The sequence below is a fragment of the Eptatretus burgeri genome, chromosome 1, assembly GCF_056783735.1.
Source record: "Eptatretus burgeri isolate ZD-2024b chromosome 1, Ebu_testis_v1, whole genome shotgun sequence".
In the NCBI taxonomy this organism is placed as follows: domain Eukaryota; kingdom Metazoa; phylum Chordata; class Myxini; order Myxiniformes; family Myxinidae; genus Eptatretus; species Eptatretus burgeri.
The window spans coordinates 89,405,623-89,433,122 of record NC_140961.1 but is presented as its reverse complement, the minus strand read 5'-3'; the positions used below and the strand labels follow the sequence as shown (position 1 = coordinate 89,433,122).

The 27,500-nt window shown below is 39.6% G+C and overlaps 1 protein-coding gene across 10 annotated transcripts in view; it reads right to left on the bottom strand.

Annotated features, from left to right (window-relative positions):
* LOC147034931 (DNA (cytosine-5)-methyltransferase 3A-like) overlaps positions 1-27,500 on the bottom strand; it is a 516,888-nt gene that overhangs the window by 475,724 nt on the left and 13,664 nt on the right. Inside the window, exon 1 of one of the 10 annotated variants that reach the window (XM_085891375.1) lies at positions 18,224-18,243. The exons of the other annotated variants lie outside the window; for them this stretch is intronic. The gene's annotated coding sequence lies outside the window, so the exon portion shown is untranslated. Of the gene's footprint in view, positions 1-18,223; positions 18,244-27,500 lie in introns of those variants that run through there. 10 annotated transcript variants of the gene reach the window in all.

Sequence of the window (27,500 nt, the reverse complement as noted above, 5' to 3'; positions counted from 1 at the left end):
GTGTGGGGAAAGGGGGGAGGGTGCGGAAAGGGCATGTATAGAATAAATAGGGCAGGAGACAGTTGAGTGCCGGAAAGCATGTTGCACGAATATTCAAGTGACGAGACTTTTCCAATCGAGACAAAATGGCTGCTCAGACATTAATGCTGCCCGGATTGGAAAGCTTTTCTTCTCTTTTGGAATTATAAGAGGCCAAACATGAAGGATTAAAAAGGAAAAATAATTTCCTCCTGGACACTGACCACCGAGACACTGTACTTTATTTGTTGCTTGACCGCCGTCTCCACTTGTTGGAAGCAAAACAATCTGTCACGGGCAGTGCATGTAAAAAAAAAGTCTATAATCAGCTGTTTTTCAGCAAGCAACCACAGGCATGCTAATACACAAAGAGGAAGCATGCCTCTGGGACTGACAGCCAATGGATGAGCATGGAAAAACCAACTGTGTTGTCAAAGTCTGTGTTGGACCTCATAAATCTGGCACAGCACCATGGTTAGTTTTGTTTGGAATAAGATTAAAACAATGTAGAAAAATAAATTGGATATAAATATCCCACAAGATGGTCAATGCAGGGCAGTGGTTAGTCAAGAGGTTAAATGTTCTTCCATCTACAAACACTCTTCTTCATATTAATCGTGCAACTCCACGTCCCATATTGTGGGGTCAGAATATCATAGAGCAGGTTATAAACATTGCCCCCAAGTCTCCATTCACAAATACTCGACTTGCAGAAAAATCAACAAACTCTGCGATTCAAGATCTTGGAGTCAATCCTGTTGTTTAAACTTCATTGTACAATCCTGTAAAACAAGTAGTATCACTCAAGAAAACTTAACGCAATCGAATATGATGTATTGAAGCACAAGAAATAAGCAATTTTTTTGACAATCACTGTTGTGGTTCATGTGCAACTTCCGACAGGAAGGTTGACAAAAACTATTTTCACTTTTCCACCATAGAATAGCAGGGAAATAAAACTCCACCGGATGACTACAATGTCTGCAATAAACACTGCAGGTAGAGCACAAAATATTACAAACTTATCACGATTACTTTTACAATTTTGTTCTCCATCTTGATCAAATTACATTAACATCCGATGTAAGTCGCCTCTTCCGTAACGAGTTTACCTCCATGGTAATGGAACAAATTCATTAAGTAACAGAATGCCAGACAGCGAGCTTCATACTGCATAAAAGACAAAGCATAGGGGAATTTTTACTTCTTTTTTTTAAAGATGTGAATGTAACGATTGCAAATTTTCTATCAAGTAACTAATAAGTGCCTGAGAAAAGATAAGGCGGCTTGAAAGTCGCTTTACCCCTGCTACATTTCTCCAGACATAATGACTTGTTTCCACGTCGTCCAGATCTAATGACTGCAGACATCTCTTTGTGGGGCTTCATCAAGGAGAAAGTGTCGACAAACAGGTATCGGACGATTGAGGAATTGCACGCTGCAGTTGGCCTCTTTCGCACAGGTGATTCCACAAATGCTACACAATATGTCTAAGAGGACTTGCTGACAAATTCAGTAGTGCAAGGAGAATGATGGAATGCATGCAGATACAATGACTAATTATTGTAACTCCTGCACAATAAAACCTGTACATTAAAAGAGTTTAAGAACGAATGTGACTTTCAGGCCACTGTGTCAAATGGAAACGATTTTAGTTAGGTCTCGTGCTTTCTGACAAATTAAGGACAATTTGATTCCATGATAACCCACTCAAAGAGCAAGACAATAAATACAACCAAAATTAATGGAAAGTGCTGCAACAACATATGACTGCTGCCAACCACCACTAAACAGGTGAAAATTCAACAGCAGGCCCATAAATAATGTATTGATTAAAATGGAAGACAAACAAGCATCACCTTTCAACTGTAGACTCGAGCAAGTGCATGGTATACGTATATAAAATGACAAAACAATGTCCAACCACCACAAACCCAGTCAAAAGTACAGTAAAACTGGCAGTAAACCGCCACGATAATACACAAAAACTGTCATGAAATTTCTTGGAAACCTTTTGTGAAATTTCCACAAAACCAATAAGGAACAGGCATTAAAAATAAAAAATAAAAAATAAAGAAAATCGTGTTGGATGGACTGCTTTCACATTTCCTCAATTCACCCTTTTCACTGAACAGTGATAATTCCTCACCAGCGAGGCAAGAACAGTCTGTGTCATTTCATTAGGTATATGGTCACTGAAGCACACCATGAGGATCAAGGAAAGACGTTCAGCCATGGTCTGAAAAGACTGTGCAGATCAACTCGTATTTACACATGACGTAAAATATACAATATATTCAACCCGTGCGGGATATTTAAAAACATTAAATAGAGTTGAAGATAAAGCATTAATGGTTCTTGTTCCACACACTCGCGTCTGAGCCATCGACCACGAGTTTGTATCTCGACCGAGCTATAAACTGTCATTCTGGTGTTTTGCTCGCAAGGCGCTGCAGCAATTTGTGCGCCGTCCCTTGGGTGGACATTAAGATAAGTGTTCCGTCTGCCGTCATTAGATGGTGGACATTAAAGATGCCATGGTGTCCTGTGCAAAGAGTAAGCGAGTTATTGCCTGCATCCTGGCGTGATTCCAAATGATCGCACCACTCGGTCGAGTATCCTGTGTTGGAGTGGTTACCCACCCAGTGCTGTGACCCTTGCCAAATAGACAGATTTAGCAGAACCGACGCTCGCCATACAGCATGGTAGTCTATACGATGTGATTGTCTCGCTATGGCAAGAAAAATCTGCCAATGCCCTGAATGAACAGGAAATCCATGAGGCTAGGTGGAGAGTCGCATGGAAATTCAGTTTGCTCCGAGCTGTATGGCAAACGAATCTCCCAGACATTTTGTCACTGGACAGAGAATCAGTTGTCATAATGATGTTGGACTACACAAGGAAAGGACATCCTTTAAGTTTTGTTTTTTTTCATTCTTATTGATAAACCAATTATTTATTTGCTTGAGATTGACATTGCTTTGCTCTTGCCCGTTTTGTCAAGGTTGCAGTCAACTTCCATCGCCTTATTGTGTTATCCACCGATTTTACTGCTACGCATCATCTTGATGTGTTTATTATCCCGCCCCCTCCCGGAGGGAGGGAGCGGGATATTGTAATCGTCCGGTTTGTTTGTCTGTTTGTTTGTCTGTCTGTCTGTTAGCAACTTTACGGCAAAACGGCTTTAGCAAACACTATCAAATTTAATCCACAGGTGGGCAATGAACCTTCGACGACCCCATTAACCTTTGGGTCCAATTGGATCAAAGGTCAAGGTCAAGGTCACGAAAAGATCAAAATCGTTTTTCGCTCATAACTTCATCAAAAATGATCTGATTTACTTCAAACTAAGCTTTTCGTGAACCTTATTCTATTTGGCACTTACAATCCGACCCATTCCTATAGTGAAAAATGCATATTTGTGAAGATCGGTAGGGTCTGAAGTTTTGAGGGTCATGGTCATCGGTCAAAATTACAAATTTTCCATTCAAACTAAAACATGGTTACGAAAATACAACTTTACGGGAAAACACCCGGCTCAAACACAGTCAAATTGTATCCACAGGTGGGTAATGAACCTCGGACGACCCCATTAACTTTTGGGTCCAATTAGGTCAAAGGTCAAGGTCAGGTCACAAAAAGGTCAAAATCTTTTTCGCTCATAACTTTGTCAAAAATGGTTTAATTGACTTCAAACTAAGACTAAAATATTCCTTATTCTATTCCTTATAATCAACATTCAGGTTAAGGATGTATCAAATTTTAATTTGATCCCCAAAATAGCTTTATGCCTTAAATGGGCAGGATTTGTTGTGCCTGGAAACACTTGTTTGTCTTTTTATTGTCAATGTTAGCTCATTCATGAACACTTTTCTGCGAATAAATAAGCTAAAAAGTTTAAAGGAAAATATATCGAGATCGATGGAATTATGTACGAGTCCCTTATACATACACTGTTATGGTATCAGGAACCATGTGCCACACAAGGCATTGATGCCTGGACCTTGACCAACAGGATATGTCTGCCACAAACCTCCTGTCTGTGGTTTACAAATAGAACTCGAGAGGTAGCTGGGAAAATTGTAATTTTATCTGACAATGAGGAGATGATGTAAAGCAGATCCTGTCAGTCACCGCTACATGGTAGACTGTATGTCACTGTCATTTGAAACACTGTTGCTTATTACAAAAATGAAAATGTAAAGAACCAAGTAGTTACTTGGTTGACGACAACCAAATACCAATGTGGTTACTGGTCCAATAACAGTGAATTGGTGTGCATTTGATATAAAACCTCAAGGAGGCGGTGTTGGTTGGGTTGGTGTGGGGGCTGGGAGTGGGGTGGCAGGTGGAAGGAAGGATCTGCTCCTGCTGATTATGGTCAAGTCTGCTGATGGTGCCCTTCCCACGGGCGAGCCAGTCCGTACAGGTCGAGAATGCAATAATGTTGTTGTGCGGAAGACGCTGCATTACACCCCACCCTGAAAAGAACTGTAGTGAACAGCAAGATCTGCTTTATAAGTTACAGAGTAACACCAGACTTTGTCAAGGCTAGTCCGTATTGACAGACTGTTTGAATGATAGGTTTTATCAACTTGAAAATGGCAAAGGTATGTTAACTGCCTTGGAAAGCAAAGTGTAGCCACAGCTGATGATTTATATGATAACCCTTCGTCAGTGAAAAAGCAAATCCCTGTCCTCATGTTCCAATGAAGGGCTAAATGCCTGAAATGCCAAATTTACTTTGCTTCCCACGGTGGTTAGCATATCATTGTGAACTTTCAGTTGATTAAACCGTTGTTGTTCTGCTTGTTCTGATTCATGCAGTCTTCTCAAAGCCAGATATTATATCCTTCTATTAAAAATTAACCCTTGAAAAGTGAACAGGGCTATCCCATATCCGGGTTGAGGTTTGCTTTATTACAGTGAAGCAATCATTCAAGTTCATTTCACCTTTTTGGTTAATTACAGTTCTGAACAAAATGTTTGAAGGTGATCCTGACTTTTATTCAGTGGTTGTTGAATGGGATTCTGATTGAGAAGTTGAAGTTTTGACCCCTCTTTATCAAATGTTGTATCATTTGGTGTAACCCACGATACACAACAGAAGATAACATATTCTCACTTCCCCACCCAGCCATCTGTACCAACATATTCCCTCTACATTCAGGTACTAATAGTGTTTCCCTTTTCTTTTACATCAGTCATGCTGTGGGCATCAGGGATACCAAGGTGCATGTTGAAAAGGCCAGAATGTGCAGAAACCATTGCAAATTTAAACTCCATTCCTGTTACCAATAAGAAGGCAACAGCAGATCACTCATTACCAATGTATTCCTGACTTAAGGAACTGCCTGTGCACCACTTAATCTTCTAAAGAAGGATGGTACATCCAATTAAACATCCACCATCCTGCCTGGCAGACTGTTCCTCGAACACCCCCTGGGATCCTCTCTTTCTCATGTTTCAAGATGTCGGAGCAAGAATAAGGGAAATTAATCCAGTTGTGACCGATTTCACAATTTGTTGATAACTCGAAACGTTTCTGGACTGTGCATGAGCAAACTTCACTGAATTCAACCGACCAAACACTTCCTTTGTTTTAAAGTGTTCGAAAGTGTGTATGATACTAATTGGAAGTGTATAATGCAATTACAATAATCAAACAGGAGTAAAGAAAAATCAGCATGCACGTTAAATCTGCCAATATTCTAACCATCCAAAGAAAAGAAAACAAAATCGTAATAAAGGAATAAATGAAAGCACAGAATAAGCAAGTAAGAATACCATTAACAAGAAATGAAAAGGCAGCACAGAAGCCAGGATTAAAATAACAAAGGAGCAGCTCTTTGGATTGAAGAATTAAACGTCCACTCCAAGGAAAGTGCCAAGCATTTCTCATAGTGATCACTTCATCGGTGGAGCCACCCACTGTGCTGACCAGCCAGCTCCAAGCTCCAGCTAACATATCCCATGTTCATTGGTGTCAGCAGTGATGGCAGAAACAGTGGTAATAGTACTGGTTTAATCATGCATGAGATGAGCTGAAGCAGGAAATTCCCAAGCTAAATCGTGATATGATGGACCCCCTTTTCCCCTTTCCTTCATATTACTGCTCCAAGAAAAAGGGCTGCAAAGGATGCCAAATTGACTCATAACATTTGGAATTTTAACTGTTGTGTCAAATGTCATGGATTGTAGAGCAGAGATTATGGCATTAATAGGCAGCACAAAGCTGCAGGTGGATATGCCAAGTGCCATGATACAGCACGGTGCCATGATAACCCCACACATGTAAAGCAGAAAGCGGAATTAAGCATTTGGTTCATGTGCGTCCGTCTGTCTTGTGAGTAGTTTATGATCGAGGAATGACTTATGTGAACTGAATGTTTTAATTTTTTTAACACGAATCGGAAGACAAACCTGCTGTTTAAGAGGACTGGTGGACCCCACTATTCACGTTGCAGAAAAATGCCGTGAATGTCAGGCTCTGTGAATGAATTTTAATTTTTTGCTTATTTACATGGTCTAGGATCATGGAAGAGCGATGACACAGAACAAATCAGGATGGAACTTAACAACGGGAGCAGCAGGAGAAAGGGTAAAAAAAAACAACAGCAGGGTAGAGGGAGAAAGTAATTGGAGATAGACAAACAAGGAACGCAGGTAATGATGAGGGGTAAGGGAGAACACAAAGGGTGGATAATATGGATACAGAAGCAAAATTGTGTTTGACGAGTTTGTGATTTTGTCAACATCTGAGGAGAGGGAAGAGGCTGCTGCCTATCTGTCAGAAAGATGAGAGATGCCAAGGCAGAGAGTGAAGTCATCAGCAAAGAGTTAAAGAGGATTTTCCAGAGAGTCAGTGAGATCATTGATGAGGTTTAGGAATAATATGGGGCCGAGTACACTGCCTTGGGGTACTCCAGCCTTGACAGGGATGAAAGGGTTCCATTGAGAGCCACACATTGTCTACGAGAGTGGAGAAAGTCAGTAATCCAAGAGTTGAGTTGGCCTTGGATTCCATAGGCAGACAGTTTGGAGAGCAAGGCAGGATGCCAGACTGTGTCAAAAGCTCAAGATACAGTTTGTCCAGAGAGATGGCCCTGATGTCATGTCTGATATTGATGGCCTCCACCATTGTTGGGAGAGTAGAAGTAGCAAGTCCAAGGCAGAGTGATCAGGTCTGAATCGCAATTGATGACCTGAGAAGAGGCTGTTGGAGAAAAGGAATGATTTTATGTCAATTGCGATGATTGATTCCATGACCTTGCTGATGATTGGAAGTACAGTAAGCTTATTGAGCTGTGGTTAAATGGATCCGTGTTTGTGCCATTTTTATGTCATGCGATGATGTTGGCTGATTTCCAATTTCCCAGGTGGGTATAGGAGACCAGTTATGAAGTGTTTTTTAAAAAATGCGAATGTTGAAGCAGGTCACACTTTATGACTCGCGAATAGCGAATCTGCAAATAGCAGGGTCCAACAGTGCTTTTTCTCTGGACTTGGCTTGACTGCACATGTGAGATAATATTTTTACTCTGTCTGTCTGCCTGACAGTCAAATAAAATTTAAAATTATTCCAAACAGGAAACTTACTGCTTTTAAGGATGTTACAAAGGACATATATAACAGGCACGAATAATTAATGCAATGTTTTAGATCAGGTAATGTAATAGACACTGGGTAAAACCCTGAATTAATTTATATATACAAATTTAAACCTATATTTAAATTGAATTATATACTTGAACACTGTAGAACACAAATTCCCTTCATAATACTTCTGAGACCTCCAGTTTTGCTGTACCGTACTTGGACATGTCAAATTGGGTGGTGTATCAGGTGATGTACGAAACTGCTTCAATCGCACTAAACTTCCAGATTTTCTTTTAATGAGATTTTCTGTAAAAGTGTGTGGCAGCACTGAGAGTGCTTTCACCAGACCAGTCTTTCATTTCAAGAGATCAGCTTAAATCTGAATGGCATGGTGTCCTTACTCGAGTCTGCTTTATTTTTCCAACACCCAGCAGACAGAATTTGAGGACCTTAAAGGCCTCGGGATTAAACTGTTTGACCATAATGAGTACAACTCAGCCTAAAATTGCTTCCTGATGTGCACCTGCCACATTGAAGATGGAGATGCTGAAGAGACTGCACTGTAAACCAAGAAGAGATTCAAAAATGAGATGTTCCTTGTTATCATTCTTCAGCTAATCAGTGCCTTGAAAAACAGTCTTAAAGCATACATGGAGATCAATGATAAACTTGGATTTGTGTCCAAGCTAGCCTCACCCATGACTCATGAGATCAAGCAAGCCGTTGCATCTGGAACCTATGAATGAAAGTAAATTTATCTAGTTTTCTACCTTACTTGCATCATAAACAGAGCTTCAAACCTCACACGAACAAAGTCAGCAAGACTAAGAATGTACCAATTCCTCCATAAACACACTCTCACCCGAACATTTCCTAACATTTCAATAGCTCTTCGGATATATCTGTCACTGATGGCATCAAATTGCAGTGGTGAGAATGAGCGCTCCGTCTCCAACCTAAAATGCATCAAGGATGAGGTCAGAAACCGAATGGGACAAGATCGACTTAAAAGTCTTTCAATCATGAACATCGAGAGTGAAGTAGCTACTGAGAGCATTTGATTTCTCGAAAATCATCGACGGGTTAAGCCGACAAAAATCTAGCAAAAAACCAATGAAATGTTATCATTTCTATGGAGAAACTGCCTACACCTTGGAATGTAAATGACAAATGATGGTCTTATGAATAAATTGTGCTGTCTTGTTATAAATTGTGGTCATTGTCAATTTAGTTTTAAAATGCAACGATTGTTTTTCATTTATGTTATTGCTTATTGTTTATGCAGGGTTTTTTTTGGGGGGGGTTATTTGAAAACATAATGAAATACTAAATGAGCATCATCGTATCAATATTAACATATCCTGATATATGGACCTGACCCAACGTTGACCTTTTTCATACTGAGCAATTAGCATAGTGCACTGCGACTTATTGCACTGAAGTATATTACCACGGGATGGGAAGGGAAGGGCAGTGGGGGGTCCATAGTTGTGTTCCCGCCCGGAGCCAAAGGCCCATATATAATCCGTCCCAGTGTGTGCCACAGCCACATCAGATATTGAAGGATGAGGGTTCAGACCAGAGTGTCGGTCTGGATTGGCTTAATCATGAAGAAATCGAAATGTTTTCAAAAATCAGCTTTTATAAAGGTGCACCCCATATTATAGTGGTTATGTATGAGGAAACAGCATGCATGCCTGATTGAAGCCTGCCTGATGTCAATTAATGGGGAGATGCAGACAAATTTAGATGAACCACACAATGTGGAATTAATGAGGAAGTGGACATGAGTTCTAAAGAACAAACAAAAGTTTAAAGTTTAGCGAAAAGTTTATGGTGTTAGACCACGAAGAAAACAAACACTGAACATGTTCTTCTAATGTAGGAATGCCACCAAAAAAGGCAAGCATGAAATTACATCAGTGCTTCAACAATGCAAGTATATTAATTGGCTACTTAATAACTATTAACTAGATAATAGTCTCATATTAAGTTATTGCAAAGATTCCATGATCAAACTGTGGTCCAAAAGTGTATCAGAAGGGTGAAGGAGGAGTGGTGGGGGAGCGGTCGTGGAAGGAGGTACCAGAATGGGTGGAGTTGGTTAGGTGATATTGCAGTACATAGGTGGAGGAGAGAGAGATCACAAGTAACTCTATTGTAGAGTACAGCATTTGCAAAAAAGACCTTCCTGTAGTAAAATGAGAACCAGCCAATACAAAGCAAACTAGAACGGCATTCAGTAGAGCGCTATACCTCATATTGAGTGCATATTGAAAATCGTTTTTGGCCCGATCTCTCAAAGGTGAAGAATCATATAATACAATAAAAAAAAATTCTCGTATCCATATCGAGATCCGGATCTTCACTGGAATCGAATCGATTCATCCTTGTCGCACACCCAACCTGTCCACAACGTTTCGTCCAAATCCGTCCTTAACTTATTGAGATATCCTGCTTACAGACAGACAGACAGACAGACAGACAAACTGATAAACAGATAAACAGGGGTGAAAACATAACCTCCATCGACCTTCGGTAATGGAGGTGATGATAAAGCTTTCATGTCTAAAAAAATAAGTGTGAGAAATCCCATAATTCTGTCAATATGTGGCCCGCTCCTAAAGATATATTGATGTTCACGGATCTATAAACATTTTCTTTGCAAAAGGCACTCAAAAGAAAAAACGTAACAGATACAGTACTCTACTTTGCTGATATACATTTCATGGGCGATTAATTTAGACAGTAAGAACATGAAAAAAAAAAAAATACCTGGTTGGATCATGTTAGGATGACCATGAAGAATGAAAAAATGGTGAGTTGTGTTTATCATTTTATTTCATAAATGTGTAACAGTGGCTGTCTGTATGTTATTTTCAACTTCATTTGCAGCAGTAACCCTCAGTAGGTGTGATGTGTGGTTGTGCTGGATCAAGTTCAGGACCATCTTTTTAGATTCTCGTGGAGGATCTCGAAGTCTTACTCACGTTGTTGTTCTTGTGGACTTTTTTGTTTCACAGCCTACAGTTTTCATCGAAACTTCCTAAAACTTGGCATATTTATGTAAAAATACCCTGCGCAGACAATAACCATCTCCGATTTTGAAAATTCCTCCGAGAAAAAAAAGTTATGACGTCAAAATATCTACGCGAATGGAAATCGCCTAAAAAATTATCTCCGAAACTAGGCAAGCTTTTTGAATTCTGTTCGCGGGAATCGAACAGGGCATTAGCGGAGATGAATTACCGCACATATGATACATCACTATGACGTCATATCAATTTTTATGACGTCATTCCTATTTTTGGACATTTTTTGTTTCACAACCCAGAGTTTTCATCGGATCTTCGTGAAACTTGCCATGTATATGCAGAAAGCATACGCACAGGCAGAAACCATCTCCGATTTTTGAAATTCTTCCTAGAAAAAAAGTTGCCATAATATCGCCGCTAATGGAAATCGCCTATACCATTATCTCCGAAACTAGTTTGTTTCACAGCCTACAGTTTTCATCAAAACTTCCTGAAACTTGGCACATATATGTAAAAATAACCTCCACAGACAGTAACCATCTCCGATTTTGAAAATTCCTCCTAGAAAAAAATTTATGACGTCAAAATATCTCCGCTAATGGAAATCACCTAAAAAAAATTATCTCCGAAACTAGGCAAGCTTTTTGAATTCTGTTTGCGGGAATCGAACAGGGCATTAGCAGTGCCGAATTACCGCACATATGAGACATCACTATGACATCATATCAATTTTTATGACGTCATTCCTATTTTTTGTTTCACAACCCAGAGTTTTCATCGGATCTTCGTGAAACTTGTCAAGTATATGCAAAAAGCCCATGCGCAGGCAGTAACCATCTCCGATTTTGAAAATTCCTCCAAGAAAAAAAAGTTACGATGTCAAAATATCTCCGCTAATGGAAATCGCCTAAAAAATTATCTCCGAAACTAGGCAAGCTTTTTGAATTCTGTTTGTGGGAATCGAACAGGGCTTTAGCAGAGATGAATTACTGCACATATGATACATCAACATGACGTCATATCAATTTTTATGACGTCATTCCTATTTTTTGACATTTTTTGTTTCACAACCAAGAGTTTTCATTGGATCTTTGTGAAACTTGCCATGTATATGCAGAAAGCCCACACGCAAGCAGTAACCATCTCCGATTTTGGAAATTCTTCCGAGAAAAAAAGTTGACGTCATAATATCGCCGCTAATGGAAATCGCCGAAACCATTATCTCCGAAACTAGGCAAGCTTTTTGAATTCTGTTCGCGGGAATCGAACAGGGCATTAGCGGAGATGAATTACCGCACATATGATACATCACTATGACGTCATATCAATTTTTATGACGTCATTCCTATTTTTTGTTTTTTGTTTCACAGCCTACAGTTTTCATCGAAACGTCCTGAAACTTGGCATATATATATGTAAAAATACCCTGCGCAGACAGTAACTATCTCCGATTTTGAAAATTCCTCCGAGAAAAAAGTTATGACGTCAAAATATCTCCACTAATGGAAATCGCCTAAAAAATTATCTCAAACGAGGCAAGCTTTTTGAATTGTTTGTGGGAATCGAACAGGGCATTAGCAGAGATTAATTACAGCACATATGATACATCAGTATGACGTCATATCAATTTTTATGACGTCATTCCTATTTTTTGACATTTTTTGTTTCACAGCCCAGAGTTTTCATCGGATCTTCGTGAAACTTGCCATGTATATGCAGAAAGCATACGCACAGGCAGAAACCATCTCCGATTTTTGAAATTCTTCCTAGAAAAAAAGTTGCCATAATATCGCCGCTAATGGAAATCGCCTATACCATTATCTCCGAAACTAGTTTGTTTCACAGCCTACAGTTTTCATCAAAACTTCCTGAAACTTGGCACATATATGTAAAAATAACCTCCACAGACAGTAACCATCTCCGATTTTGAAAATTCCTCCTAGAAAAAAATTTATGACGTCAAAATATCTCCGCTAATGGAAATCACCTAAAAAAAATTATCTCCGAAACTAGGCAAGCTTTTTGAATTCTGTTTGCGGGAATCGAACAGGGCATTAGCAGTGCCGAATTACCGCACATATGAGACATCACTATGACATCATATCAATTTTTATGACGTCATTCCTATTTTTTGTTTCACAACCCAGAGTTTTCATCGGATCTTCGTGAAACTTGTCAAGTATATGCAAAAAGCCCATGCGCAGGCAGTAACCATCTCCGATTTTGAAAATTCCTCCAAGAAAAAAAGTTACGATGTCAAAATATCTCCGCTAATGGAAATCGCCTAAAAAATTATCTCCGAAACTAGGCAAGCTTTTTGAATTCTGTTTGTGGGAATCGAACAGGGCTTTAGCAGAGATGAATTACTGCACATATGATACATCAACATGACGTCATATCAATTTTTATGACGTCATTCCTAATTTTTGACATTTTTTGTTTCACAACCAAGAGTTTTCATTGGATCTTTGTGAAACTTGCCATGTATATGCAGAAAGCCCACACGCAAGCAGTAACCATCTCCGATTTTGGAAATTCTTCCGAGAAAAAAAGTTGACGTCATAATATCGCCGCTAATGGAAATCGCCGAAACCATTATCTCCGAAACTAGGCAAGCTGTTTGAATCTTGTTTGCGGGAATCAAGCGGGGCATTAGCACAGATAATTTATCACAAACCTGATACATCACAATGACGTCATATTCGTTTTTATGACGTCATAATTAAGAGGACGAGGGTCTGAGCTCATTCGAGCTTGATTCAGAGCTCATGGGAACTTTTGGAGGAAATGGGAGTGGGACTGAAAGGAGTTCCCCACTGTGAGGTATTTCTGCAGTCATTCCCCTTCACCATTATGTTCTCTGGCAGTGTAAAGTGCTGTGGATGCACTCCTTCAACTCAAAGTGCAGTCTGACTGACATCCATCCCGAAGGAGTTCAAACTTTGTCGTGCCATTGTGTTTTTCCACGATATGCTTGATTATTTTATTAATGTTATGTCAGTTAATTTTTTTCAGATTAATACCCAGAACACTCTTCGACGTCGTGACGTCATCAGATATCTCTCCACATACATATTTGTACCATGTTTGATTTACATCCATGAACCCAGATTCAAAATATTAAATAATTCTGCCTGCCAGATAATGTCTGATAAGGTTGAAAATTAAAACCTATATTCCCCACGACTACGACATCATAATTGTGGCATTTCACATCGATTGATGAAGCGGTTCAAAAGTAAGAATGTATTAAAGATTTTCGTTCAATTGCGATTTTCGTTCAATTTTCATGGCTGCCACACCACATGACATATGACATCATAATTATCATACGAACATTCTACATGAGAAGACGCACATATGGTGAAAATTCCATGTCAATCAGATAATCAGTTGCAGAGAAAACAGAGAAAATTAGCATGGACGGACGGACGAGAAGAAAACATCATGCCTCTGGCAACTTCGTCAATAGAGGTATAAAAATGTCTGGATGCTGAAAAGAAAATGGAGGGTGAAAGTAAACGGCTGTGTGAAAAGTAATGAAGAACAATCAATATAAAGTGAGAAACCATTGCAAGGTCGTGAAGGTGATGTTGTTAAAGAAAGCCACCTTACAGCCATTAAAAGAGTTTATACGAGAATGTTCCTCGAAAGCCAGATCAAAGAAGATCCATCATAAGTTCCTTTTCGTCTTGTATTCTGTATAATTGGCAAACTTTTGCCTGTATATTGCACTGCACATCATTTCCATTAGAGAAAAGAATGCATGAATATAATAGCTGGCAGGGACACTGTGGCAGAGTGCTAAGAGTGTCCGCTCTAGGTTGGTGAAGTTTATGGTTGGAGTCATCGCAAAGAATAATAAAATAGGAGGCCACCATGCTGCTTCCTGGTTTGATGCTCAGCATTTTAAGGATAGAGCAGGAACAAAACCCATGGGTTGGAAATATTCCTCCTTGATTGCCTCTCTGAGTGCAGAGAGAAAAATAGCACCGCTGAGCGGACGTAACCCCTCAGCCCCTTGATGCAAACCAATTTCAAGATGGTGGCCATATTGAAAATCGCAGCAAGCCCATTTTCGAAAGGAACCTTCCTCTACTCAACCCCAACACACCCAGTAAAAATGGATTTAATCGGACAAGGCGTTCTCCTCGAAATCGACGGAAACCAATTTCAAGATGGCTGCCATGGAGGCCACATTGAAAATCGCAGCATGCCCATTTTTGAAAGGAACCTTCCTCTACTCAACCCCATTATACCTCACCAGAATAAAATCAATGTGTGAAGTCGTTCTCAAGTTATTATCCGGAAACCAAATTCAAGATGGCTGCTCTTGCCGCCATATTGGATATCGGATTGTGCTGTATATCGAAAGGAACCTTCCTCTAACCACCCCCATTATACCCCCATGAAAATAAAATCAATCTGTCAAGCCATTCTCAAGTTATTGTCCAGAAACTAAATTCAAGATGGCTGCCCTAGCCGCCATATTGGATATCGCATCGCACTGATTATCGAAAGGAACCTTCCTCTACCCAGCCCCAACACACACTGCAAAAATGGATTTAATCGGACAAGGCATTCTCCTAGAAATTGACGGAAACCAAAAGTTGACAGACGGACGCCCGCCCGGACGGACGCCCAGACAATACCGATGACGCCAATGCCCCTTAGCCAATTCGGGCTGAGGGGTAAAAAGGAATGTCAAAGATGCCATTGTTGGTATAGGGAGTGATGTCACTTCCCCCAACCTCTTTGCAGGTTGTGTTTGTCTGAAGTCAGATCCAGTGATGTCTCATGTATTTGTCTCCATGTTTGTACATGATTTTTGTGCAGCTGCTTCCCGTGCCATAGACCCTGAAGAAAGAAAAGTAGCATGTACTTATTTTTGAGTTATACACCCAGGAGGTGTTGAGCTTGAGGCTGCACTGAGGAACAAACTCAAAGAGGAGGAAGCCATGCCCTGCTCTGCTGACATCAAACCTACCTCCACCATCTTTGCAGCCTGCAATGACAATTGCAGCGGAACTGTGCATTCTTCTCACAAGCAAGTTACGGGGTTTGGCCGAGGAACTCTGCTGTCTTGTGTCTTCCGTTGCCTTCTAGCGTGTGTGTTAAGAAGACCGAACACAGAGGATAATTCAGGTTCCCATTCCTCATTTGTATCATGGACATGTATGCCTCAGTGGGTAACTTTTCGGGTGATTGATCGTTTACTTTTGTACTTATGTGCCATTACACAATACACTTCATAAATATGACTTGTTAGTGTAGGGTCATATGTTGAAAAATCTGAGTTCACATTTTTGGTCTGCCAACTGTTGTTTATATACATTTTTGTATCCTTTAGACATCCCTAAAGGATATGAAAGATGTTGGGAAGTTTTCATTTTCAATTTAATGCCTTTTTTAACGAAACAATGCATAACCGTCAAAAATATTTTTAAAATGTGTATATTTTCTATCAGGGTTTTGTTTAAGAAGTAAAGTGTATCATGTGACATATCAAAATGATTGGAATGATGAGCTTTAACAATTTATGACACTTTTCAGTTGTTATAGTAACAACAAAATAAATATTTGGACAACTTTGCAAAAAATAGGCAAAATATTCTACTTTATGAAACCAGTGATATACCCAATTATAGTGTAAAATATAGACATGCAAATAGAATATTTTATTCTTTGACAAATAAATCCATGATGTCATTTGTTTAGATACATTTAGCTCTGCTGACATTAGTCAACCAGCAGAGCTTATACACACATATATCATTGCCATGAATGCATCATCCGCCCATCCATCCATCAATCGACCATCATTATAAACAAATTAGAAAAAACTAATTCTGAAACAATTTGTGTAGAATCCATTGTTTTTTCAGGTAATGCAGAATTGCTGATGGAGATGTTGACAAACTGAATGAACAAATACAATTATTTATATATGATATTATTTCTTCAGATAAGCTGAGAAACTTTGATATAATAGAATATATTATTAACTGCATTATAGAAAGTATCTAACTGCATGGGCGGTGGTGGTTCCTAACATGAATATGTTTGTGTGTTTTAGGAAAATGGCAGAGCCACCAAGAAAGCAGCAGAAATGTGAACCTATTGATTATAAACTGTGCATTAGGTGCCAAAATGCAACTGGAGATCTGGTAACAAACCCTGAAGATGAGTCTTATGAAACCCTTCTTGACCATATACAGAAATGGGCCAGTTACCAAGATCCAGAATGTCTATCAATCAGCAACAGAGTAGGTAGTGTTACAGCAGAACAGCTGAAACAATGGGGTGCTTCATGGCACAGAAACTGCTACAGAGACACAGTCAGTTCAAAAATGTTGGATGGTGCAAAAAAAGGTATGACAAAAGTGTGGCACTAGGTGATGCAAGCCTAATCACAAAGCGTAGCAAAGGAGGGCGGCCATCAAAAAAGCAGACTGCAGATAAACCTAAAGTAGCTACATGTACACGTGAGGGACAGTCTTCCAGCTCAGAACGATTTACAAGATCATCTGCAAAATCCAATGACAAGGAACTATGCTTCTTTTGTGATAAGAATGATACCAATGAGCAGCTACATGATGCATGTCCATAGAACATGAAAAACATAGAACATGAAACAGGGTACACGCGATCATCGGAAAGGATCTATCAAGGATTCACGGAGCTATGCGTGTATGGACTCAACACCTATCAGAACAGCTATGGACACATTCCTGAGCAGCTCTAAAACAAAGAGCAGTCTCACAGAGTATCTTTCAATGAAGGTACTTAACCATTTCACCGAAAGTGAAAAATCAGTCATTGTGTCTACTAAAAATGGTGTATACTCTACTCAGCAGCAACTTGTGATGCATCTGACCACAACCCAGGAGGAAGCAGACACAATCTTGATACTGCATGCTCTCAAAGCTGCAAAGTCTCGAGGTATAATTCACATCCTCTCACCTGACACAGACGTGTTTATTCTTGCCTTATGCCGTTTCCCTGAACTTGGGCAGCAGATATGCATGTATTAGGAGCAGGAGAACACCAACGTATTGTACCACTGAGGCCAATCTATGAAGCACTTGGGGAAGATCTGGCAGCAGCATTGCCTGGATTTCACAGTTTTACAGGCTGTGATACAACAGGAAAGTTTGCTGGGAAAGGAAAACTGACCTGCTGGAAAGTTATGCAGAAAGCTTCTCCAAACATGCTCACTGCCTTCAAAAATCTGGGCTCTACCATAACACCCACAAGAGAGACAGAAGCTGCCTTAGAAGAATTTGTTTGTCAGCTGTTCCAGCCACAGACCAAAAAAAGGATGTGGGACAGCTTCGTTGGGAGATGTTTAAGAGGTCACAGGTGGAGTCTGAAAGGTTACCACCAACTGCAGCTGTGTTAAAACAGCATACCCTACGTGCCCACTATCAGGCCATGATTTGGTGTAATGACCGCAATCCACAACCCAACTTGCCACTACCAGAAAGGTATGGCTGGAGGATGGAGGACAGTACCTATGTTCCAATCGTAACCACTCTGAAAGCAGCACCAGATGCTGTGATAGAGCTCACCAGATGTGGATGCGGAACGAGTAAATGCATAGGGGGTAGATGTTCATGCAAAAAAACTGGTCTCCCTTGCACAGAGATGTGTGCCTGTGAGGCATCACCTGAGAAATGCATGAACACAGAACCTGTCAATTTGATGATTGACAGTGATGATGAAACTGAAAGTGATGATGATGATGTTGACTACTGACTATAAAGTATTAAACTGAAATTAACTTTGTGATTTACTATAAATAAAACCAGTTATGTGTATGTCATTCATGTTGACACTAAATGTTAGCAGCTGGATGTGTAGAATCTCTTGTCTAGTAATTAATTAGTATGACCATATATTAGAGTGGTAGTAATTAGAGTAGAATGTGTAGTATAGTAGGTAGGTATAGAATGTGTAATACTAGTACATTGTTTTACACATTTCAACAAACTGCATGAATAAATGCACAAATGTGAATTTTCTGTAATAATCACCTTGCTTTAAGACAGCATCGCTTCCTTAAAGTATTGTCATATACAATGCAGATTAGAACCACCCACCCCTCGAGACTCATGGGAGAAGTGATTTTTAACAATGCATTCCCCCCCTCTGTGACCAACCAACCACTCACCCACCCACCACAAGAAAGTACTTTAGGGAAGTGATGCAGACTTATGATATGACCCTTAATACATTTAGGTATTATATAAAAAGTGCAACATAATGTTGTCTTTCGAACCACCTGGATCTATATTGGAATTGTCCCCAACTATTTTATCTTTGGTAACAAGAGTTTGTCATGTTTTTCCCTGAAATACACTGCAAAACAATGAGCATATAATTATATTAACTTGATGTATGTATACGATTCCACATTATACAGCTTATTGTGAGTGATGTTGGAAAGTTTACAGACCATCCAAGCAAAGCATATTTATCTATGTATGCTAACAATGCCTTAAAATCTATATCAAATGTCTAAAATAGTATGCTCATGTGTTTGTAGTCACTAAGAGGCTCATTTTGAGATGTCACATGCTATAGTTATGTACAAAATAAAAAAATTAAAAAAATAGTATGCGTTTTTTTTTAGCTAATTTAGGGTCATATCAAAATTGGGTCTAAAATTCATAAAAATAATAAGATTAAAACTTCCCAACATCGTTGTTTTGTTAGAAGGATGTCCATAGAACATGAAAAACATTAGAAACAACAGTTGGCAAAGAAAAAATACAGGATTACACATGGCCCGACATTATGTTCTCTGGCTCATGCTGCTTGCTCACGATGGTTTCATCTCCCAACTCTAATCTTGTCTTGTTAAATGCAGATTAATTGTTTCATCAGATAAGATCGCATCACTTGTTTTGGGAAGTTTGGCCAAAGATATGATCTGTCATATGATTGCCTCAGCACGGGACTCATCCGGTAAAAAGTGCTGGATGCAGGATCCAGCGAGAAGTCTCTGCAATGGGTGACTGACATGGTCACTCAGCTACCCACCAGATTTGAACTTGGGCAATCATGTCAGATTATGCAACTGTACAATATATATATATATATATATATATATATATATATATATATATATATATATATGTATACAAATGCATACATATATATGTATACAAATGCATACATATATATGTATACAAATGCATACATATATATGTATACAAATGCATACATATATATGTATACAAATGCATACATATATATGTATACAAATGCATACATATATATGTATACAAATGCATACATATACATATATCCATCCATCCATTTGGACCAGACTCTGTGCAAAGTGGTGCTAGTGCTGCCTAAGTAGTCTCCTTGGCTATTAGGCACAATCCTGGATGGGTCGCCACTCCGACAGAGAATACCAGCAAGCTGTCACTCATTTTGCCAACCTCAGAAGGATGACAAGCAGTCAACCCCACCTGGTGTTAAGTCAACAGCCAAGGGAAATTTGAACTCAGGATCCGAGGATCCCCAGCCCACCCACCAGAACCATTCATTCAACACAAGTATATATACATATACATATATATATATATATATATATATATATATATATATATATATATATACATACATACATACATACATCTATTGGGACCATACTCTGTGCAGAGCGTTGGTGCTGCCTAAGCAGTCTCATTGGCTGTTGGACACAATCCTGGATGGTTCGCCACTCTGACACAGTATACCAGCATGCTGGCACTCATTTTGCCGACCTCGGAAGGATGAGAGGTCGAGTTAACCCCACCTGGTATTAATTCAACAGAGAGCGGGGTTTGAACTCAGGATCCTCAGATACCAAGCCCACCACCCTAACCATTAAGCCAACACCAGGCATATATATATATATATATATATATATATATATATATATATATATATATATATATATATATATATATATAAATATATATATATATATATATATATATATATATAAATATATATATATATATATATATATATATATATATATATATATACATATATATATATATATATATCTGAGCCACCTGGGTTTAGTTGATTAGGTCAGAGCTCAATGGCTATTCCATCCATTCACAGGTGAGAGATGTGGGTGGGTCTTTGTTATTTAAGTATTGACTGCTTTTGGCGTTTGAATGTGGTACATGCTTGGGATCCTCATTGTTATGCATTGCTGTCTGTGCTGTCACTGAAGATTCGCCAATAAGCGATGAAACCGGTCCGGCTGCTGGGGCCGGGGGGGGGGAGGGGTAGCATTGGGATTATCATGTGTGTACGATGGGTGAACATCTTTATAGCTGTGGAGGAACTCTGGGAAGAGTTTGAAACAGCACTTACCTTGTGTAGGCCTTCTTGGGTTGCTTTTTGCAACAGCCTCGGCTCGAGAAGTGTGGGAGCTGTTAAATATATAAATATAAATATATATATATATATATATATATATATATATATATATATATATATATATAAATATATAAATATATATATATATATATATATATATATATATATATATATATATATAGATATATATATATATATATATATATATATATATATATATATAAATAAATCACACACACAGAGCCTGGTGTTGGCGCAGTGGTTAGGGCAGCGGCTTGGGATCCAAGAGGTCCTGAGTTCAAGCCCCGTTGAGCCACTGAATTAATACACCAGGGGGTTGACTCAGCCTGTCATCCTTCCGAGGTCGGCGAAATGAGTACCAGTATACTGGGCCGGTGTATACCCCGGTTAAAATAGGTGTACCATATCCCTGTGTCGTAAGAGGCGACCAGGGTTGCGTCAGGAAGGGCATCCGGCGTAAAACATGTGCCAAATCACTATGCGGATCATAATGGATGATCCGCTGTGGCGACCCCTAACGGGAGCAGCCGAAAGAAGAAGAAGAAGATATAAATCACACACACACACACACGTGTGTGTGTGTGTGCAGTGATGATTCATTTCGTTTGCCGCTTACGATGACCGTGTTTAAACCAGGGAATGAGGATGCTAAACCAGAACAGGAAAAATCTCACTTGCATTTAAAACGCAATAACATGATATGAGTGAAGTCCGATTGATGATTACTCCTTCCTTTCTCCAGCGGCTGCAAAAGGGGTATTTGAACTCGTTAAGAAGAATCTATTGGCGTTGAGCCACCACTGCTTTCATGGTGTCAAAGATGGCAAAGAGAGGAGAAAACTCGTTCGTTTTCACTGTGGCCATTTGCGAAACAAACAAAATTCACCTCGCTCAATAGTCTTGGCAATGTTGAACAAAAGTCACCACCAAATAATGACATGTTGAGTGACTTGTTAATAGGAATGAGAACCGGTTCATAAGTAAAAGCCCAGCAAGCTCCGTCATGTCATGATGACGAGCTTCCCTGTAAAGAGGACCCCACAGCATTCGCTGCATCCCTTGGCTCCCTGGAAGGACCCCATCGATTGGCCACGAGTGTTCACACATTTGCTTTATCTATATAATATGCTTGGTCGTGTGTGTTTGTGTTTCTGTCACAATCGTTCCCACCGATTTGTTGAACAACTGGTCTGACTCCACCCACCCACAATTTCATCCTGACGAAAAATCCTGCAGCCGCCATTTTGGTTCTCACTGCTCTATGAAGTGAAAGACGCCTCGGAGCTGTCATATTCACAATCACCATGCACTCCCTATACATTGTCCTTTCATTGTAAAACAACCAGAGCGACAGTTAAAAGAATTTGGAGCCGATAAGTGTCACAGGCCCTATGAAGATCGGCCCCAGTGATCGAGACAGCGGTTTGTTAACTTATGCACCGAATCACGATGTGCCATTCTCTCAAGCAGAGATTAAATCCATGTTCTCAGAAATTTGTCCGGTCATTATTTACTTTTTTAGATTTTGAGATTGAAATATTCGATTTTTACAAATGCTATCGAAAGAAAAACATTGAAACTATGTGCGCAAATTACTTCCAGCTGAGTTGCAGAGACGGTTGCATTCCACTACACATGCGCAGTATCCCTCCGCAACACACGATGGGTGATGGGTCTCTTGGTGGAAGGCGATCAGTCAACGAACGAGAGCGATTATTGTCGAAAGTGGTACAAACGCAATTTGCATTGCATATTTCTTTGTGAACCCCACGTCGTGCATCATGAGTGCGAAGAGACCCATGAGTGCTTTGCCAAGCACACCTCATATCAAGAAGCAGCGACAAAGTGTGTCTTATCCGTCTAGTTAGACATTATTAAAAGACATTAGCGTGGTGCAAGAACAACGCAAATTGGACGTATACATGGAATGACTGCTTATACTGTGTATTTGATTGTTAAAAGTTCTCCAAAAATGAAGCTCCCACTGTACAACTTGGAAATCCCAGGAATGCTTTAGGGCTACCTCAAGCCACAGCTTCTTGTCATAAGGAGGTAAAATCCTAAGGCTTGGGTAACTGTGTGCCAAGACTACATAATTAATTTCTGCATGGAGGGTGGTCTCAGGGGTGGAAAAATGTATTGGATTATCACACCAGCCCTGCATCTACGCAGGATAGGAAAGGGTATTGTCGACAAGGAGCAAAGCTTTGTGGTGTCATTTTTTGCTCACCTGGACTTGAGTCAGGTGAGCTTATACAATCAGGCAGTGTCTGTAGGTGAGTGAGTGAGTGAGTGGGTGAGGACTCAAGTCAGTCAGTAAATGCTTCAGTCATGATTGCTTGAACCACACGATTCTGATGAAACTTGGCCACAAGCTTCATATCTGATGCCAAATGAAGGTGTATTGGGGATGGAATGGGGAGTGTGAGCACTTGGGGTTTGTGAGGGGTTGGAGAGAGGAGGTGGGGAGAGCTGAGTAATTGAAGTCATATTTTACATTTTGTGGAAAATAGAACAAGATGTGTAACACTTGGTCTTACACTGCCCCAAGAACAAGACTGAGTCAGTGCAGAAGTCTCTCGAGAAGAGCCTGCAGAGTTTGATCAACTGAATAACAGACAGTTGGTGGATTCCGTACTTGAAGCCGTATTCGCCACACAGTATTTTCAGAGAAGACCCACCACAAGCTTGATGCTTTTATGGTCGATGCCTCAGTAGGTGCAGGGAAGCCATTTGTTTTTAAAAATGCTGATGAGACACCTCCATCACAATGGCCATCAAGATGCATGTGCAGCCTGGAATGGAATTGCAGCTTTGCTCTTGACTGGGGGGGAAAACAGCACACAATTTGTTTAAGCTTCCAGTGCTGGTAGTAAAAACTAGTTCTTGCAATGTTTCTCCCACTGCACATCTGACTAACATCCTGCATAAGCAGATGCCGTTCATCGTTGATGAAGCATCCATGATACCCACCCATTTACTTCATACCATCGACAGAATGATGTTTGCAAGACGTCACTGCAATCAGACAACCTTTTGGAGGCAAAGCTATTCTGTTCGGCGGGGATTTCAGACAAGTCCTACCAAATGTACAATGATCCTCACCGGTCATTGCTATCGAAACATGCTTCAAGCATTCATATTTGTGGGAACATTTTCATCAATTGGCACTCACTCAAAACATGCACAATCACCCAGACCGGGAAAACTTCTCAAGATGGCTGCTTCTTCTGGGTAGTGGAATCCTTGTCAGACAAAACATTGCGTCACAATGTGCTGTGTCATTTTGATACCAGGGTGAGATAGATTGTGCAAAGCATCAAATGCGGTCCATCTGAACTCAGAAAAAACATATGGATGAGAAGTGCCAGTGGAAAGGTCACAAACAATAGTGCCTTCAGAAATAGGGAAATGCACTTCACTGAACTAGAATGAGGTGGAACTGGCTCTGAAATTCTGTAGTTCCTCATCCCCCTGTGGCACCTCGGCATACCTGCTGAAATCGATGGTGGTTGTTGCATTGAGGGTGTTGATATTGAGCCGTGAGAGAGCCTCAGCTTGAGTATTCTCCTTACCGCTCAGACGATGTACATCAATGGCAAGATGATAAAGGTAGTCAAGGGGTCGGACCTCTCAGTGAATACCAATCAGGTTTTACCTGGAAAGCATGGGTTAATGTCATATGGTCAGTGTAAACACAGAACTGCCCATCCTCAAGCACATGAAGAAGATTGTGGATTGCAAGGCAAACTTGCCAGCAACTCACGACTAAAGGTGCTGTACCTTGTTTCTGCAAGCTGCAACCTTTTGGAAAAGAAGGAAATGGGATCCCACTTTCCTTCCACAAACATTTAAAATACTCCAGGAACAGCCACATCTGACACTTCCCCAATGATACATACTGGTGCATCTGAATTAGGATTGACAAGCATGATGGCCTCTGCGAGCGAAGACTTCACTGCAGTCAAAATCAGCAGCACATTCATCACACAAAAACAGAAGTCTTCTTGGCTTCTTCCCATGTAGTGTAAGGAGGTCAGTTAGTAGATGAAGGGTGTCTGCACAGTTTGGAATTAATTTCCTGCAGAAATTCACCATGTCAAAAAACTCCCGTAGCTTGCACACTAATGGAAGCTACAAGTAATCCTGGATTGCTTTGACATTGTTAGTCAGTGGGTGGATGTCATGCTTGTCGATGAAATGCCACAAAAACTGCAAGCAGGCCACTTCAAAGTGACATTTGCGAGGATTTACGATGATGATGCCAAACTGTGATAAGTGAGCGAATACAAGCTGCAAATGCTGTATATTGCTCCTTGATCATCTCATTGGCAATGAGCAGACAATCAATCCAGGCATAAATGAAAGGCAAACCGCGAATGACTTCATTGCTGAAGCGCTGAAATGAGTGGTCGTATCAAAATAAAAACCGGACAGGTGCTCGGGGTCAATTGGCTTGAGGAAACCGGCTGAGAAGCTGGTGAAGCATTTCCTGAGACTGGGACTGCACTTGATTATTATGTATCGATAATTCCAGCAATCTCTGTGAGTGTGTGTCTGTCTGTCTGTCTGTCTGTATGCGACCGCCGTTTCTCGACGACCGCCGGTCCGATCTGATTGAAACTTGCCAGGAATATTGCCGGGGACCCGTGGATGTGCCTTTTGAAGGTTTGATATTAATCGGATAAGCGGTTCCCAAGTTACGGCCATTTATCTGTCAACCAATTACAAGACACGGTGCTATGACATCACGAATGATGTAACAATTAATGTTTATTTATTTATTATTATAAAAAAAAAATTTTTGCACGATTGACGGTCCGATCTGATTGAAACTTGCCAGGTATATTGCCAGGGCCCCGCGGATGTGCCTTTTCAAGGTTTGATATTAATCGGATTAGCGGTTCCCAAGTTACGGCCATTTATCTGTCAACCAATGACAAGACACGGTGCTATGACATCACGAATGACGTCACAATTAATGTTTATTTATTATTATTGTTTTTTTTTTTTGCACGATTGACGTCACAATTCTTCTTCGTTTGGTATGACGTCACAAAAAACGCTGGGGGCCTGAGTATGTGCCTTTTCAAGGTTTGAAATCGTTCTTCATCCGTTTCAGCTGTTTCCCAAGTGTTTCCCAAGGTTTGAACGCTGTTTTTTCGCAAGGTTTGAATTAATTGTTGTGCTTGGTTGACATTTGTGAATACATTTACAGAGAGAGGGGCGAAAGAGGAGGGGCGAGAGAGGGGGGCGAGAGAGGGGGCGAGAGAGGGGGCGAGAGAGGGGGCGAGAGAGGGGGCGAGAGAGAGGGGGCGAGAGAGAGGGGGCGAGAGAGAGGGGGCGAGAGAGGGGGTGAGAGAGAGGGGCGAGAGAGAGGTGGCGAGAGAGAGGGGGCATCACAATTCAAGAGAGGGGGAGAGAGGAGGGGGCGAGAGAGGAGGGGGTGAGAGTGGGGGCGAGAGAGATGGGCGAGAGAGGAGGGGCGAGACTAGGGGGAAGAGAGGGGGGCGAGAGAGAGGAGGGGCGAGAGAGATGGGGCGTCACAATTCTTCTTCTTCTTCATTTGATGTGACGTCATAATTGACGCTGGGGACCTGAGTATGTTTGCCAGGTGTTTCCCAAGTTATGGCCATTTATGATACGGTTGGTCCGATCTAATTGAAAAAATGCCCCCAATTCAGTCGTCGTTTACGAGAGCGAAGGAACGAAGCTGCACATACTGGCACGCACCTACGGGCCCGCACCTACAGGCCTGCACTAATTGTTCAAATAAGTGGAGTAGATCGAGTTTTACTTTTGCTTGGAATCCCCTTCTTCTTGAAAAAAGAATATATATATATATATAAAATATAATATATATATATATATATAAATAAAATATAATATATATATATATAAAAAATATAATATATATATGTATAAATAAAATATAATATATATATATATATATAAATAAAATATAATATATATATATATATATATATATATATATATAAATATAATATAGATATATGTCATATAATATATATATAAATATATATATATATATATAAATATAATATATATATAATATATATATATATTATAATATATATATATATATAATATAATATAATATATATATATATAATATAATATATATATATATATAATATAATATAATATATATATATATATATATATATATATATATATATATATATATATAATATAATATATATATATATATATAATATATATATAATATAATATAATATATATATAATATAATATAATATAATATATATATATATAATATAATATATATTATATATATATATATATATATATATATAATATAATATATATATATAATATATATATAATATAATATATATAATATAATATATATAATATAATATATATAATATATATATATATATATATATATAT